Raw genomic sequence first — 14414 nt, forward strand, 5'->3', positions numbered from 1 at the left:
CTAGTCGAGCTACCGCCTCCAAATTTTAAACGTAGGTTTATAACAGGCCAAAAAGATAGGAAACCATTTTTAGTGGATGTAGGTCCATATTTGGGTATAGCTCCCATAGAAAGGTACCTCCCCATTTTTGGTATTTTGACAATTTTGTCCAAATTTACCAACCGATTTGCATGTTATTTTTCATTTTGAGTTCTGAGTGGATTAACTACCTCCTTGCAAAAAATATTCACTATAGGTCTACGTTTAGGTATAGCCCCCATATAAATGTACCCTCAGATTTTCGGTATTTTGACAATTTTAGCGAAATTTTCCAACTGATTTGGCTGTAATTTGGCATTTTGAGTTCTGAGTGTACCAAATACCTCCGTGCAAGAAATGGTCTATATCGGTCTACGTTTAGGTATTGCCCCCATATAAACGTACCTCCCGATTTTCGAAATTTTGACGATTTTACCCACATTTTCCAACCGATTTGGCTGTAATTTTGCATTTTGAGTTCTGAGTGAGCAACATACTTCCTTGCAAAAAATGTTCAGTATAGGTCAAAGTTTAGGTATAGCTCCCATATAAACGTACCTCCCGATTTTCGGAATTTTGACGATTTTACAGGGGAGGTATAAGAGGAATAACTTAGCGGGTGGCAAATGGGGGCAGCTGGACTTTCTCTAATCGTAAACAAGAGACTTTCCCCTGCATTTTAAAAAAATTTCGAGACTCACAAATGCTCACAACATTAGTTAAGCTCAACATAAATTAACAGTAATTATATTAAAAATAGCAGTAAAAGTCATTTATAAAGAATTTATTTTTAATGAAGTTAGAAAACGAATTATGAATTTGTTTTTTCATAAAAACATTGTCAATGACATCACCTATAAGTTTCATTTTGAAAATTACACATTTACCTCTCCAATTTTTTATAATCTTACTCATAACCTACGAATGCTTTGCGGATGTATTTTTCGTTTTTAAGGCCTCACATACAAATCACAGTTTCTTCGACTTAACTTGGCGTATAACCGATGTAAATTTACATAAATAATGCTGGATGTTAAAAATTTGATATGTTTAGAGAATATTTATTTCAATCGCAATCAGATTTGTCGCCATCAATTTTTCGATTTTTGTCCACAGGCGGAACCACTGTGCAGTGTAAGCTTTCTTCTTTCTCTTAAAATGTCAACTTAAGGTTCCTAGAAAGAAAAATAGCCTTCATAGTACCTTAAAATAAACGTCATTTCGTATTCAACTCATTCATTTCAAATTCAGTTTCCAAAACTTGAACACAAAACCACAGAAACGCATTCAGGTGACAACAAGTCTGTATGTGTCTCTTTTCGTTTATTTACTTATTTGCGATTTTAATTATTTATGTAATTTTCTTGGCATAATTTACATTTCAAATTATGTGGACAAATATTATTCTGCAATGCTCTTGCCAGCAAGGCAAAGATTGGCGTCTTCTTTTAATAAGTCAAATAAGTCTTAGTTCAAGTAGTAAGAATTCGTACTAAATGAACAACAAGATTAAACCAGTAAGGAAAGATCAAAGTCGGGCGGGGCCGACTATATGATACCCTGCACCACTGTGAATACGTAAAATATATATGGCAGATATATATTAATCTGAACCTATTTTGATATAACATGGTACAATTATTACTATACCAAATTCCGCCACACATTCCAAATTTCATCAAAATTTTACAGATATAGCGTGTTTTGTGCAGTAAATGTGTGAAATCAGGGAAAATATATGTGAAAGTTATATCCAAATCTGAACCGATTTCGATATAATTTGGCACATTTATTTATAGCGTGTTTGGTGCAGCAAATACCTGAAATCGGGCGAAAATATATAGTCAGCTATATCCAAATCTGAATTTCGATAAAATTTGGCATATTTCTTTCTAGACGAAATTCAGTCACACATTCCAAATTTTGTCAAAATCGGAAGTATATAGCGTGTTTGTTGCAGCAAATACGTATAATCGGCCGAAAAAATATATATAGGAGTTACATCCAAATCTGAACCGATTTCGATCAAGTTTGGTACATTTATTTCTAGATCGAATTCAGAAACACATACCATATTTCATTAAAATCGGAAGTATATAGCGTGTTTGGTGCAGCAAATACGTAAAATCGGCCGAAAATATATATGGGAGCTATATCTAAATCCGAACCGATGTTCATTATAAGCAATAGCGTTTTTCCTATGGCTAAAAAACTGATATTCCCCAGTTTTCAGCTGAATCGGACATAAATGCGAACTGTACGTTGAGAACAAAAATACATGGACAGACGGACGGACGCACATGCATAAATCGACACAGAAAGTGGTTATATGTATATCGCCAAAAAGAACTATGGGTCTATTTCGTTTCCTTCTGCATGGTAATGCACAAAGACTTAATACCCCTTACCACAGTGTGGTGTAGGGTATAAAAACTGTGAGAGCAAAGGAAATTATAAAAATTTATTTCTGTTTTTATTTTTGACCAATGTAATTTTATCTTTTATCAGTTTTGATTTTTTGTTGGGCTTTTCTTGGTCAGATGAATTTTATGACAATAAAACGAGTTTTATTTAATTTTTTTGCTCGACGTTTCGCCGGCTTTTTTCCAGCTTTTTCAAGAGCTTTTTTATTATTAAAATTCTGGTAACAATTTAGAATTAGATTTATAATCGATTAAACATTGTTTCAACTATTGCACTTTAATTATTACTTACTTTATTTACTTTTCATAACTATTCATTCTTATTAATATTAAAAACTGGACTCCACAACACATAATTAATATAATAAAATAAATAATCAAAAAATAAATAAATCACAGTAAATTAAAGCTAAATCACAGATGGCGTTACGTTATTGCAATGGAATACTGAAGGTTTGTTTTATCTTTGTCTTCTTTTGTGTTCATAGATATGTCCAGTCGTTGTTGTATACGTAGGCTTTCAAGTGTATATCTTCTATTTTCCCTTTTCTCCTTGTCTAATATTTTGACGTTTTTCCAATCAGCTGTATGACCATTCTCTTTCATATGTTGTGATAGTGCTGTTTTATCGGTACCCTTTTTTACATCTGCTTGATGTTCACTCATTCTCACTGACAGCATTCTTTTTGTTGTGCCTACATACACCTTCCCGCATTCCTCTTTCTCGTTACCTCTACATCAAATGTGTTCTTCTTTGGCACAGCGGTGCCGAAGTTTTTCGGCAATTTACACACATACGACCCGAATGCATAGAAAGAGCGTACGAAAAAGAGACAATGTTTTGATTTGTTTTTGTTTTGTAGCGTGCGTACATAAAAACACACTAACACACAGTCATAAGTTGCCAATAGTTTGAATACATTCACATTTTGGGCTGTTCTCTTTTTGGTCACGTCTGCTCTACATGTGATCTCATATACAACATTGTTTTGGTTCATTTTTTCCCCTTTTGTTTTTCGTCGTTTAAATATCGTTCTCAATGTTTCGTTTGATTTGTGTGCTACCTTTGTTGTTGTTGTGTCTTTAATGATGCTTCTAAGGTTTTTTGTGACTGTCAATTTTGGCAAATACGGTACACTGAAAAAAATAAATATCCTTCGTTTCTGTTTCTTTATCGGTGGTGTTTTTTATGTTGATGTTTTGTATTATATTTTTAATGACATTAGGTGGGTAACTATTTTTCTCCAGTATCCCAGTGAACTTTTTTATGTTTTTCTTCAAAAATTTGTCGTCTGTTATATTTAATATTTTATTTAAGAGGCTCCTTGCTGTGTTTATTTTCATGTTTTTTGGTTGCGTCGAGTTATAGTTTATAATTCTTCCCGATGATGTCTCTTTGGTATACCATTCTGTTAATATTTTGTCTTCTTCTTTTATTATTAGCATGTCTAAATACGGTAATTTGCTACATTCTTCCCTTTCAATGGTAAATTTTATCTTTTGATGGTAATTATTTAGGAGTTTTAGTATCGTTTCCTCGTCATTTTTATTTATTATTGCAAATATATCATCTACATACTTTGTAAGCAGTTTCATTTTGATGTTCTTTTCGTTGAGTTCGGCAATAACGTCGTCTAGTAGTGTGTCAAGTACGATGTTTGCAATCGTAGGAGACAATGGAATAGGTCTGATGGTACATTTTGTCATTGCATTGGAAGTAGTTATTGTCCTTTAAAACGAAGTTTAATATTTTTAGAAAGGTTTGTTTCGGTATTTTTGTAGTTTCTTGAAGAATTGTCCATTTTTCCATGATGTTTTTTATAGCTAGATGCGTTGGTATATTCGTGAATAACGATACTACGTCAAATGAAACAATAATGTCTTCCTTGTCCAAGGTTATGTTTTTTAGAAATGCGAAACACAAAAGCAACAACAGACACATAGGTCCATAAAAACAAGTAAGCAACGGTTATAGTCGTACGGGACCGACCATGTGATACCCTACACGACTGCTCCTGGGAATTAGGTTTCAGCAAATCAAAATTCCTTTATGGCACAGATAAGCTTATTGTAAGAAATATCTTTGTCGATTCTGCCACTTTGTAACAATAAGCTTGGGACCTACAGTTTATCGCGGAGTCAGAACGTCGCACAGTGGTGCCGCTTCCTTGTAAACGTGGACAAAACTAGAAGGAGTTGACCTAGGATGATGAATTTCGGTACATATGAGGGAATAGAAATGAAAAATACCGACTTTGCTCCATATCGGTTTAGATTTGGATATAGCCCCCATATATATCTTTCCCCGATATTGCTATTACTCGGTCAATTTTAAGCGAATAGCCTTCAAATTAAATGTCTGACATTTTCATAGGCCCCTAATCAGTTTTACCGATTTTGACAAAAATCGCTTCAGATTTTCATATTGCCCCCAATATATCTTTTCCCGATTTTGCGATGTTTTCATAGGCTGTTCATCAGTTTTATCGATTTTCACAAAAATCGGTTCAGATTTTGATATAGTCCCTATATATCTTTCTCCGATTTTGCTATAACTCAGTCAATTTTAATTTAATAGCCTTCAAATTTAATATGCTATTTTTTGCTTCAATTTTACCGATTCAAACAAAATTTTTTTCAGATTTGGATGAAGTCCCTGTATATAATGGTACTTTTGTTTTTAATATTCCCTCTATAACAACCTGCCTGGAGTTGCCACATACTTGGTTTAAATTTGAAATTAAATTAATTGAAACTATAGTCATGTTTATACTAACGGTTTTCTATCTCGATTTATTTGACGTAAAATGTCCGAAAACAAATGCTAACTAAATAAATATAAATGCATTATCATAACAATGTAAACTTTTTTAAGGCCAATGACCACTATTTATTTCCCAACTCAAAAGTTCTAACATACTCTATGTCTAAAATTAGAACGTTTGTAGTTTGAATTTATTATACATATAAAAACAAGTAAGAAAAGTCTATAGTCGGACGGAGCCAACAATGGGATACCCTATACCACTATCCCTGTACAATCGCTCTCCACGGAACTTCTTTTCAATGATTGTGAAAATTTAATTATCAAATATCAGAGATGTAATGTATAATACTTATGACCAAAACCAAAAAGTTATCTAGCATGACAAAGACATTTTTTAGCAGGAAAGGAAAAGTTAGTTCACACAAACTAAAATGTAATGAAACCCACTTATGTAGTACTACGAGTACTACTTCCGTTGTTTAACCGCTACGTTATTGAAATTTTTACCAATTTCACAAAAAAGTTTCAGTCCATTTAACCCGCAAAGTATTATCTGATCCACGTTCGTTAGTTTGTACGCTTCTTCTTCATCATAAACTCAAACTTTGTTTAAAATTTTACGAGTTATTATTTTGACCTACAGAGCCGCTACAAAATTGGTTAAAATTTTGTTTTTGGTCCATTTCATCCCCTGAATATTTCACGATCATCACCAAAACTAATCATTTCTATTCTGGCCCGAACCCAAACTCCTTAAAAAATTCGTTACAATCGGTCCATAATTGCGGCCTTAAGCTTGTTTACAATTTTTAATGGACGGACACACATCGCTAAATCGCTTTATCTCGTCGAGATATGAATTTTGGCACACCAAATAAGGGGTCTAGGACGAATATTTCGTGGTGTTACATAAACTTTTGGAGAGACAATATGTAGCATGGGATAAAAATGTGGTTCTCTACACAGAACCCATTATATATTAGGCAGTAGGCCCGTTATCTAGCAAACACTTTATTGCAATTTACATCAGAGGATAGGTCAGTAGTTTTTTTTTCCATATATAGGCTACTTTGCGAAATATATATGTCCTCAAGGAATTTAAATATGGACCAAAAATAAAATTTGTATATTTTTCATACAAAAGCAATGGTCTATGTCACCCGCTAAATAATATCAAATCATCATTCAAAATTGTAGGCATCTTTTTCGACCTATACTCTTACCCGGTGCAAAATTTCGTGACTATTGATGTATAATTGCGACTTCTAGCGAGTTTATTATTACACTACAAACAAATAACGGAATATATTAGGCTGTAACTCCGTTATCTGATCATGCACACCAACATAATTGGCATCAATTGAAAGGTCAAGCGTTCCACTTTCAAGTACATCTCACTTGTCCGGAATGTCACTTCCAGGAATTAAGATAAAAGCTGTATACTAAAAATTTTCACAATTTTCACACAAAAGTTTTGGTCCATTTAACCCTCTAAATATCATCCGATCGCCATCTCAAATTGCAAGCTTCTTCTTTGTGATATACTCTTACCCTATTTAAAATTACGCGTTGATCGGACTATTATTGAGACCTACAGAGCCGCTAGAAAATTGGACAAATATTATGTTTTTGGTCCATTTCACCCGCTAAATATTTCACGATCATCACCAATAAGAATAGGGATCTATTCTGATCTGAACCCGATCTCCATACAAAATTTCGTGACGATCGGTCCATAATTGCGGCCTGGAGCGTGTTTACAATTTATAATGGACAGACGGACGGACGGACAGACACACATCTCAAAATCGCTTTATCTCGTCGAGATATGAAGATTGGTATACCACATTGGGGGTCTCCGACGAATATTTCGCGGTGTTACATGAATTTTTACCAAAACAAACTTATAATACCCTTTTCCACATTGTGGTATAGGGTATAATAATATCCCACTCCTATAAAATAGTGGCATTAACTATCGGCAAAAGTATTTCAGATTCGAGCTTTTTTAAGTGTTTTCGACAATGTATTAACAACAAGTAAAAAAGCATTAAGTTCGGCCGGGCCGAACTTTTCATACCCTCCACCATAAAATATTCATTCCTGTCCCCAACTTTAAGTGAGTACGTTAAAATGTAAGATAATGTACATAAAATGCTTCATTCGGGAGGTCCTTTTTTATGGTGCCTATATCTAACTGTTGACAATTTTTGGTGGGCTAGAAATTGGGAGGTACTGTTATATAAGGGTTATAATAAAACATGGGCCTATGTTGACAGTTTTTGATGGGAGCCTTTAATGTCAAATAGTTCCTAATTCGGTTAAAAAATTTAGCTAGAATCCTCAAAATATCGAAAATCGGTACATAACGTGGGAACTTCAAATGTCATTAACAGCTAGTTCGGAGTTATCTGGGCTATACGAAAATATGAACTTAAATGAACAAATTACAGAAAGTTCGTCCAAAAAATAAAGCTAAGGTACGGAAAATCGGGTGGTTTGTTTTGTGGCTATACAAAAACATGGACCTACGTTCGGTTAAACAGTTTAAGTAAAATCCTCAAAGTACCGAAAATCGGGAAGTATCGTTATATTGGGGCTATGTTGAAAATTGTTGATGCAGATGTGTGGTGACCACTACAACCTTCAAATGTCAAATTACAGTTAGTTCTGTTAAAAATTGTAGCTAAAATTGCCAAATTACTGAAAATTGGGGGGTACCGTTACATGGGAGCTATATCCAAACATGGACCTATGTTGACAATTTTTGATGGAGAGGTGTTGTGACCACTAAGAACTTCAAATGTCAAATTACTGCTAGTTCGGTTTTATATTGTAGGTAAAATCATCAAATTACTGAAAATCGGAAGGTACCGTTATGTGGGGGCTTTCTTGACAATTTTTGGTGGAGAGGTGTGGTGGCCACTAAGAATTTCAAATGTCAAATGTTCAAATTACAGATAATTCGGTTAAAACTTGTAGGTAAAATTCTCGAAATACCTGAAATCGGGCGGTAACGTTTTATGGGGGCTATTCCAAAACATGGCCCTATGTCCACTAGTTATAAATGTTTATTGACATTTAAGAACCCTAAATGTCAATTGATAGCTAAATCGGTCTGAAAATGTAGATAAAAATGTTAAAATGCCGTAAATCGGGGGTACCGTTATATGGGGGCTATACCAAAACGTGGACCTAGGTCCACAACTTTTGTTATATAAGTTTAGTTACATTTAAGAACCCTAAATGTTAAATTATAGCTATATCGGTCTGAAAATGTAGCTAAAAACGTCAAAATACCGTAAATCGGGGGGTACCGTTATATGGGGGCTATACCAAAACGTGGACCTATGTCCAAAAGTTTTGTCACAGAAGTTTATTAACATTTAAGAACTTCAAATGTCAAATTATAGCTTCATCGGTCTGAAAATGTAGCTAAAAACGTCAAAATACCGTAAATCGGGGGTACCGTTATATGGGGGCTATACCAAAACGTGGACCTATGTCCACAATTTTTGTTGTATAAGTTTATTGATACTTAAGAACCCTAAATGTCAAATTATAGCTAAATCGGTCTGAAAATGTAGCTAAAACCGTCAAAATACCGTAAATCGGGGGGTACCGTTATATGGGGGCTATACCAAAACGTGGACCTATGTCCACAACTTTTGTTATATAAGTTTATTGATACTTAAGAACCCTAAATGTCAAATTATAGCTAAATCGGTCTAAAAATGTAGCTAAAAACGTCAAAATACCGCAAATCGGGGGGTACCGTTATATAGGGGCTATACCAAAACGTGGACCTATGTCCACAAGTTTTGTTATATATGTTTATTGGCACTTAAGAACCCTAAATGTCAAATTATAGCCAAAGCGGTCTAAAAATGTAGCTAAAAACGTCAAAATACCGTAAATCGGGGGTACCGTTATATGGGGGCTATACCAAAACGTGGACCGATATAGCCCATCATCGAACTTGACCTGCCTGCAAACAAAAGACACATTTTCCCAAAATTTCAGCGTCCTATCTCCATTTTTGTGGATGCTAGAGTGATTACCACAGACGGACGGACGGACGGACGGACGGACGGACGGACGGACGTGCTCAGATCGACTTAGAATTTTACCCTGATCAAAAATATATATACTTTATAGGGTCGCAAATGAGTATTTCAATGCGTTACAAACGGAAAAACAAACTTAATATACCCTCCATACTATGGTGGAGGGTATAAAAATAGCAGAAGGCGGACAAATAAAGTGAATTGGTAAATTGAGGCAAAATCAGGAAACTTGCATTATTCGTACACACTGTTTATGAAAATGTGTCTGTATCTCAAAGAATCGGATTTTGTCGGATGTAATTTTTGCATAATTTTATTCGAAAGGGATGTGTGTTTCATATACCAAATGCCCGAAGCTGCAATTTGCTGTAATTTTTAGATACACTCCATGAAAGAAGTGAAATTCGTGAGTAATGTACAGCATGCTATTGCTTCTACCAACATAACAGTACCTTATGTATAAACATTTTATGTAAACTTTGTTGTTCACAAAAAGGAAGGCTATTGGCCACTCTTTGATTCCCAATTCAAAAGTTTTAATATTTTTAATAACTTGTTTAAATACAGTTCCATGAACATGTGGTCCTTTTTTGTATAAATTTCAATATAAGTTCACTACGAAAAATGTTCTATGTTTGAGGAGCTATAACTTCATAGTAACACCATATATCGACAAAATTCTTTCACGATTGTCCTATTTGAAGTGTTCTCTATAAAATAAAACTATAAAATTATAAAAAAGTCGACAACACATTTTTCGATTTTTGTCCGCTGAGGCACCATTGTGCGGCGTGTCCTAAGACACCACTTTTAGAAAAGTTTTATATGGCTGAAATACTCAGAAAATGTCACCAACATTACTGAAGTGTATTTTGCCACCGTTAAAAGTTTGATGTTACCTCGTCGGGGAATCGAACCCACGACATTCTGCGTAGAAGGCGAAAATCGGGAGGGTATTTTGCTCACTCAGAACTCAAAATGCAAAATTACAGCCAAATCGGTTGGAAATTGTGGGTAAAATCTTCAAAATTTCGAAAATCGGGAGGTTGGTTTATATGGGGGCTGTACCTAAACGTAGACCTATATTGACCATTTTTTTGCATGGAGGTATTTGGTTCACTCAGAACTCAAAATGACAAATTACAGCCAAATCAGTTGGAAAATTTCGCTAAAATTGTCCAAATACTGAAAATCTGAGGGTACATTTATATGGCGGCTATACCTAAACGTGGACCTATATTGAATATGTTTTGCAAGGAGGTAGTTTATTCACTCAGAACTCAAAGTGCAAAATAACATCCAAATGGGTTGGTTAATTTGGCCAAAATCGTCGAAATACCACAAATCGGGCTGTACCTTTCTATGGGAGCTATACCCAAATATGGACCTACATCCACTAAAAGTGGGTTTCTATATTTTTGCCTTGTTATAAACCTACGTTTAAAATTTGGAGGCGGTATCTCGATTAGAACTATTTTTGGCACTCCTTTCCATACAAGTGAGACCACTGTGCACCGTGGTGGAATGGTATGCACACCCGCCTTTCACGCTGAATGCCCGAGTTCGGTTCCTAGGCCAGGCCACATGAAATTTTCAACGGTGGCAAAATACCCCTCAGTAATGATGGTGACATTTTTTTGAGTATTTCAGCCACGAAAGACTTCTCTGCATGCGGTGTCTTAGGGCACGTAGTTCGGACTCGGCGATAAACAGGCGTTCCCTATCTTTGAGCTAGTATGAATCGGGGTGAACTCATTCATATGAGAGGAGCCTACCTTGTCCCTACTGGGAAGTTTGTGGAACAATCACAACTTCCGCCCAGACATCCAAGACTGTCAATAGCAGCTGCGTTAAACCAAACCGTTGACGGATATTGCCTAAACAGAGTCCTTAACCAACATCCTTCAGCAATCGACACCAGCGAGGGACTTCTTCCTAGTTCTGGCTGAACCACTGTAGCGCAACTCTGATCCGTGTGGAGCACCATTCTTAACTACTACCAATCAAGAATAGTATCTGGCACAATCGATCAGTGTCCTGATTGTCGTCTCAATCCTCCCAACGTAGCGCACTCATTTTCATGCCCAGCAAAGCCCACAGACTTGCGCCATGTTGACCTCTGGGTTAGACCAGTGGAAGTGGTCCGAACTTTGCAGCAACAATCTATACTTATAAAAGAGTTCAGTAATAATGAATAACTCACTGACTGATTGAAATTTTGGGTAAGGGTCTCACTTGGTCCGAAGGTGTCAGATAAGGCTAGGTTTTTGGAAATTCGAACTAGAAGGGTACGCAAAGGTACTAAATATTGTACCATTTGTATTTGGCGAACCGGTAGATATAGAATTGTGAAATTTGGAATGAGGGTCACTGATGGAATAAACGAACCAATCGGTTTTCAAAATTTCGAACTACAAGTGTACGAAGACTACTAAAATGTACTAAACTGTGTACCATTTATTATTATCTGAATGGATAATGCTAGAAGCTTGAATTTTGGAATGAGAATCAAGGTTGAAATGTTGGGTTGATACAAGGAGATGGTTTTGGGAATGTGTACTCATTTGTACGAAAATTACTAAATGTTACTAAATTTGGTACAATAGGGAGTCTAGGATTGGGGAAGTTTTGGAAATTCGTAATTATATGTACGAAAAGTACTAAATGGTACTATATTTGGTACAATTTGTATATGGGTAAACGGATAGAGCTGGAATGCTGAAATTTTAAATTAAGATAACTATGGGAGTGCAGGATTGAGGATGTTTTGGAAATTCGTATATATAGGTAAGCGTACTAAATGGCACTAAATTTTGTACAATTTGGATTTGAGAGAACGGATAGAGCTGGAGTCCTGAAATTTGGAATTAAAATTACGGTTGGACTGTTGGATTGAGATAGTTCTGGAAATTCGTACTTGTGGGTACGAAAAGTACTTAAATTGGTGCAATTTGGATTTGGGTGAACGGATAGGGCTGGAATCGCGAAATGTAGAATTAAGACAGGCATGACCAAAAAGAGAACGGAGAAAATGTGAATGTATTCAAAATATTGGCAACTTATAACAGTGTGTTAGTAAGTTTGTATTCACGCAAGCTGTAAAACAATAACAAATCAAAACATTTGTTCTCTTTTGTACGCTCTTTCTGTGCCTTCGGGTCGTGTGCGTGTAAATTGCCGAAAATCATCGGCACCGCCGTTCCAAATGTGACAATGCTTGAATTAAGATCAATGTTGGGGTGTGGGATTGCGGAAGTTTTGGAAATTCGTACTTATGGGTACGGAAAGTACTAAATGGTACTAAATTTGGTATAACTTTAGTTTGGATGAATGGATGGACCTGAAATCCTTAAATTTGACATTAAATTTGACATTAATTGGGGAAGTTTTGGGAATTCGTACTTATGGGTACAAACAGTACTAAATTTGGATAAACTTGGATTTGAGTGAACAGATTAAATTTGGAATTAAGATTGCTGTTAAAGTGTATGGCTGAGGGAGTTATGAAAATTCATACTTTTGGGTACAGAAAGTACTAAACTTGGCAAAATTTGGATTTTAGTTTGAGTGTATGATTATGAGGCTTTGAAAATTCATACTTATTGTTAAGAGAATTAATAAATTGTACTAAATATGGTTCAGCATGGATTTGGGAGAACGGATGGAGCTGGAATCCTGAAATTTGATATTAAGATTACTGTAGAAGTGTAGCATTCAGGTACTTTAGGAAAGCCAAACTTATGGGTGCGAAAAGTACTCAATGGTACTAAAATTGGTCCAATTTGGGTGAATTAACAGAGCTGGAATCCTGAAATTTGGAATTGCGATTCCATTCGAAGGGTAGGATTCAGAAGAGGACTAAATGGTGCTAAATTTTGTACAATTTGGATTAAGGTAAACGGATAGCGGTGGAATCCTGCAATTTTATATTGTGATTATTGTAGGCCTGTTCGATTGAGGAAGTTTTGAAAATTCGTACTTATGGATACAAAATTTCTAAATTGTTCTAAATTTGGTACAATTTCGAGTAGGTTTAACGGATAGAGCTGGAATCCTGAAATTTGGAATTAATATTACTGTTAAAGTGAAGGATTGAGTTAGTTTGGAAAATCTTTATTATGGTACTAAATTTGAAATGGAACGAACGGATACAGGTGGAATCTTGAGATTTGGAATTACGATTGCAGTTATTATTTTGTGTTAATGTCATTGTAGGGTTGAGCTATTTCGTCGAAATACGTACCATAAGTATACGAGAAGTAAATAAAGTAGTAATAAAGTAACCTTTCCGCATAAGTAGCGGGCAATTTGCTAGTAACTAATAATACAACCCACGCACATATTCATCTAAACTCAGCACACACCATAAATGCAATAACCAATACACACACCATCCCAACACAAAATAAATCTCGTTATCCCCATCCCACAACAATAGTACGCACAAATCCTGCACATATTCCACACGTTATTGACACAACAACAACAAATATTAATCATCTTTTATATGAACATCTACGGGAAAAAACGCATGGTTCCAGCCAACCTGTTACAAAAACATGGCTCTTTTATATAAATAAAATCGCACATATCTAAACAATGGGAGAATTAACCCACTTAACGCCACTGGTCGTTAGGACGCCACAAAAAATGGTTGCACAAATTGATGTAAACTAGGGTCTTTTCGCATATTTTTGTGAAATACAAATTTCAAATAAATTTAAAAAAAAAAAACTCGGCACTAAGTGGGTTAATATAAACGGTTGAATAAAACAGTTATCTCCTCACCATTGTTCGTATCTTAACTACTACCATGGCGATGACTGTTGGTGACTGCATATTTTAGCCATTATACAATGCACCAAACGAGAATGTAAAGTTCAGCAAGACTAACGTAATGGTCATAAGAGTAAATTTTCCCAAGGAAAATGAATTTGATACACATCAACAAAGTACAATTTATATAAAGAAACACACATACAGTAACACGAACATATTTACACAAACAGACACAGCAAGATAAAAAATCCTATAATTACAGTGCAGGTGTATAAAATGTTAATACCTGGAAATAAGTTTAAGTAAACTTTAGGGAAGTAGAATTTTCACTATCCAAATTTTTCTTCCTTATTACTTTCA

Source organism: Musca autumnalis, unplaced genomic scaffold (genome assembly GCF_047663935.1).
Source record: "Musca autumnalis isolate F117 unplaced genomic scaffold, ASM4766393v1 scaffold_3, whole genome shotgun sequence".
Classification (NCBI taxonomy): domain Eukaryota; kingdom Metazoa; phylum Arthropoda; class Insecta; order Diptera; family Muscidae; genus Musca; species Musca autumnalis.